At 45.9% G+C, this 5,107-nt stretch overlaps 1 non-coding gene across 1 annotated transcript; it reads right to left on the bottom strand.

Moving 5' to 3' along the window:
- Window positions 1-2,290: 2,290 nt before the first annotated feature.
- Window positions 2,291-2,363, bottom strand: LOC133246973 (small nucleolar RNA SNORD93). The gene has a single exon (XR_009736219.1). It is a non-coding gene; the product is annotated as a small nucleolar RNA SNORD93 (small nucleolar RNA).
- Between the last annotated feature and the right edge of the window lie 2,744 nt (window positions 2,364-5,107).

Below are 5,107 nucleotides of genomic sequence, written 5' to 3'. Positions count from 1 at the left end.
GGATCTTTTCCAATGAGTTGGCTCTTTGCATGAGGTGTCCAAAGTATTGGAAATTCAGCACCAGTTCTCCCCTCTAATTATGTTGCTATTTGTTTAGTCATGTCCAATCCAGGCGATCTTCCCAGCCAAGGGATTGAAACCATGTCTCCCACATTGCAGGTGGATTCTTACTGTCTGAGCCACCAGGAAAGCCCTCAATTTGTTTATAAGCCACCCTCAGATCATTCCGGGAACGTGGTTTGGGTATAAAAGATATAAAGATTCTCTTCATGCCCAAAGCTCCTCCCTTGGAATAACAAGTCTTCTGAAAACATTTCAGCTCCAGATCTGCTGCTCTTCAGGGCCTGGTAGTTTTAGTCATGCTTAGTCACTCTTGCTTTTAGCGCAACATGTAGGCATGTATGATGCCAAGGAGGGCAAGCTGACTGCTTGCAGTCAGCTGAACTGGCTGCAACTCACTTTGGTGGTCCTAGATTTTACTTAAGCAAGGTATTGGAACGCTCCATTGTCAGGGTACAGGGAAACGGGTTGGGGGAGATGGAGCGATTATGCATCATCCCTGGAGGCACAAGAAGGCACCTGAAAGCCCCACTTCCTCCTACAGGCAAGATGGCACAACACAGCTGCCAGGGTTCCTGATCACAGTGAGTAGGGCTCAACAGGCTGTGGCTAGACCTGTTATCCACAGGAATGAACTGGCCCATCCCTTTTCAAAAGAACCCTTGCACATCCCCATGGAAAGTATCCACATAACTTATGCACCAAGCTTAGCCATTAACCCAGTTATTCAGCATTCTCCCTGGTGGCTTGGCTGGTAAAAAATCTGCCTGCAATGTGGGAGACCTGGGTTTGGAGGATCCCAGGGGAACAGCTCTAATATTTTAGCATGGAGAATTCCCTGGACAGAGGAGCCTGGCAGGCTATACAGTCCATGGGGTCGCAGAGTCAGACTGAGCAACTTTCACTCACGCCTCACTTAATTCCCTGGTTTAGCCAGAATCTGCCAAAGCCAGTCTAAATTTTGTTGTGTAATTTTCACACTTCATTTTCTGCTACGATGTGGCTACTAGTATACATTGTCAAGAGACAGGGAAGTGTCATACCACTCACACACAACCTGCCAAAAGCTGTTGTCTGAAACATCTATAAAGAAAACTTGTATATCCTTGATGGATAAGGTAACACATCCTTTGACTATTTCTCAAGAATTTACACACTTACATGATCCCAAGGTGATTTTGATGTTTTTGCCCACTTTATTCTCAGCAGTTTTATCACTGACCCAAGTCTTCCCACAGATTTCATTGGAAATCTCATTTAAGATGCCAGAAAGGGAAAGTTTTTAAGTCATATTTATTGAAATTGAATTTACATTCAGTAAAACTCACTCCAAATTTCTGACAGATGTAATTACCACTATAATCAAAGTGTAGAACAGTTCCTCAGGCCCTACCCTCAAAATGCTATGCAACAAACTCCTCCACTTATCTGTCCTCTATACAATGGGTCAAATTTAACCATCAAAATGATAAGACAAAACTGCAAGCACAAAACCCAGAGGTTTAGCATAGTCAAAAGAATGGGATTTAAAAATAACCTTTGTAAATTAAAGCAGCTAACCAAATTCTCTTTTAAGATAGTTGTAGAATAGCTAGTCTACCTACTGTGTCAAGATTCAGGCTGGATGGCAGAAAAGCTGTTTTAAATAATGGAATTGAATTCTGCCAAAAATTCTCTACAGGGCAGATATATATTTTTACAGATACTTGGCAGTTTTTTCCTAAAATTCACCCCTGCTACCACCATGAAAAGGACAAATAGCAAAAAACTCTATTCTGTATATATCAATCATCACATGTTCAAATACACCTTATCTCCTGGAAAAGCTTCTTTCAAGCACCAGCCCTGTAAGAGAAGTATCACAGTAGGTAATTAGAGCAGCAATTACTAAATTAGATTTAAGAAAATATAGTGACTAAACCATGTTTATAAAAGCAGTGCAGGTAAGGAAAATGAATTCCCCAATGAACTACATATTGTCAAATCAGGCATAGCAATATTCTGACATTAAAAAAAAAAATTAACTCAAAATGGCCACCATTGCCAAAGATAAACATCTTTAAAGATTAGATGCCAATCACTTAAAAATACTTTTGTAAAATAACATTTTTCTTGGCATAATAAAATGTTATTTATTTACTAGAGCCCCCCCCCCCCCCCGTTTTATTTAAAACATAATGTTTAAAGGGGGAGGATGTGATTGCACTTAATACATTCCTGCCCATCAAATTGGCCTCAGGTAAATCCTTTAACCCATCAGAGCAGAGGGTATCCAATCAGATTAGGGTTCTCATCCTTGGCCAAGAATTCTATCCAACTAATAACTCAGGCCAGATTTTCTCCATTAGGTCCATACCTTAAGCTTGTCAGCATCTTGTCAGCCTGGTAGGAAAGAGAGAAAAACAATGTTAAAAATATCACTAAGTTTTTAAAAATTATTTATTTTAATTGGAGGATAATTACAATATTGTTTTGGGCATTTTGTGTCTTTTTTTTCTCTTTTTGGTAAAGAGTATCTTATTGGGCTATTTACCTTTGTTGACCAAGAGCTAACTTTGAGTAGAATTCCTGTAAAACAGCAATATTTTCCTAATTTCCTGACACTGGGAATCTCCTGAAATTCCCAGCCAGGAGACACCCTGGGCGTCTCCATTTTATAGAATGTCAGCAGTCACCATCTTTCTAACTTTATCTCCTTGTTACACTAGCATGGAACAATATCAACTTGGGGAAAAACTATAAACATTACTGGTAACAGTATCTGCCTATGAAAGATGGAAACAAACTCTTCACATTAAAAAAAAAAAAAAAAGCAAAGGAAGCCTGAAACTAGTGTACAGGCGGAGGCGGAGGCCATCGAATTGAGAACAGTCCTGTCAACACTTGCTCACTTCCCACAGTCTTTAAATAGACACTGGCTCTCAGCCATGTCCCTCTCCTAAAGCGAATTGTTTAAAAAAAAAAAAAAAAAGCCGTGCTTAGGACACAGCTCGCATCAGTAAAATCAGATACTTTCTGATCAGTAAAAAGATCTTTCACCACTGAGGCAAACATGTAAACATCCCACAAGCCTCCCATTTCAAGAGATCACTAAGCGGTACCAGTGATAACGATTCCTTCATCAGTCAGCTTATAAATTGAGATCTTTACAAATTTTATTAAATCCGGGGAGTAACGCTTTCGATAGGAATGTATACCGGTAAAACACTTAAAATGCCCTCTAATGCTGAGGACCAGAGTGGAACTTGGAAACGCTTCCTCGAGACAAACTTTCTCTAGGGCCACTTTTCCTGTTTATCTTGGCGAACACAAGTCAGAACCCCAAAGGTTCCGACTTCTCAGGCCAGAAAACGATGACGGGCCTCCCGCTCATGAGACCCACACACGTTAGGAAAGAGGGTCCTATGCTGCATAACGCACTGTCAATGCTGAAAAGGGAATGTGGGGGAGAAAAACTGCTCCCTCATCAAGGCTCACAGTAGTTAACCGCTCCCACAAGAGTCACGTAGACCTTTTAAAGAGCCCAACCACAGAGCGAAGTGGCAACTGAGAGGCATTTGCGGAGGGGGAATGCCTGTGTGGGCGAAATTACCTCCGTTACTTGCTAATACCGGAATTAACACTGCTCTGCCTTGAAGGCTAAAGTGTTTCAGGCCCATGATCTCATCCGCTTCCTAAATAGACCGTGTCAGAGTCCTCAGAGCCCCCGGCGGGGGCCCCGCGTGCGTCTCAACTCGCACACCGTCCAGGGCTCTGCGCCTCCGCCCCGGGTCGGCTCCTCCAAGAGTCGTTTGTTTTTTCTCTTTTTATTGCAAAAGGAGCTTGAAGCTCCATGTGGCCCGGATCCCTTGAGCATCGGGGTCCCAGGCACAAGTGACGGGCGCCTCGACCCCTGGGGGAAAGAGGGACCTTAGGCACCAAGAGCGTTATTTCTGGGGAGGAAGGGTCCCCGGTACCCTGAGGATGTCCTCGCCGCAGAAGAGCTCTCACAGCGGCTCCCGTGGGGCCTGGGAGGCCTCTCTGAGGGGGAGCAGAGCTGAGGTCTAACATGAGCCCTAGCCGCCCACACGGGGCGGACGCGCGGACAGGAGGGGCGCTCCTGGTAAGTGCCACTGGAGAGAACCTCGGGCCACGCGGAGGGCTTTAGCGTCGAGCTGGTGAAAAGCCACTTACCGAGTCATGCGCGGAGGCAGAAAGGGGAGAGAGACAGGGAGACACCCAGTTTAAAAGGGGCCTGGGCGATCAGCACCCGGCGGCAACCAACCAAAAAGTTGCCCTAGAGCCCCGCCCGGCCCGGGACCCAGCCCAGCACCCGCTCCTCCCAGCCAGCGGCACCCTGAGGCCCTCGCGCGCCTCCTGTCGGCGGCCTGGGGCGAGCGGGGCGGACGGCTGCCCCGGCCTCGCGCAGCTAGGGCCTCAAAGCTGACCCACCGACCATCTGCCCCAAACCTCTTCCTAAGAGTGGGGTCCATTTACCTTGAGGCAGATTCAAGGGAGCTTCTGGCACTCTAATAATGTTAGGTATTTCTGCCTGTCTCCCCTCTCCCCACCTCAAGTATCCTTTGCCTTTCCCCAGGATAGTCTGCAAGCTATCAGAAGTCCCCAGCTTTGCTTTTATACTTGGTTCTATCCTTAATCTGGAGAAGGCAATGGCACCCCACTCGAGTACTCCTGCCTGGAAAATCCCATGGACAGAGGAGCCTGGTAGGCTGTAGTCCATGGGGTCGCTGAGGGTCGGACACGACTGAGCAAGTTCACTTTCACTTTTCACTTTCATGCACTGGAGAAGGAAATGGCAACCCACTCCAGTGTTCTTGCCTAGAGAATCCCAGGGACGGGGTAGCCTGGTGGGCTGCCGTCTATGGGGTCACACAGAGTTGGACACGACTGAAGTGACTTAGCGGCAGCAGCAGCTATCCTTAATCTGTCCCTGGAATTTTTAGAATTGAGACTTCCTAGGTACTGGAGCACTTTAGATCATTTTGGTTGGAGAGACTGTTTAGGGCAACAAGTATACACTCAGCAGTAGGCACCCTGATTTATACTG

This window comes from Bos javanicus, chromosome 4 (assembly GCF_032452875.1).
Source record: "Bos javanicus breed banteng chromosome 4, ARS-OSU_banteng_1.0, whole genome shotgun sequence".
Taxonomy (NCBI): domain Eukaryota; kingdom Metazoa; phylum Chordata; class Mammalia; order Artiodactyla; family Bovidae; genus Bos; species Bos javanicus.
This window is presented reverse-complemented; position numbering and strand designations above follow the sequence as displayed.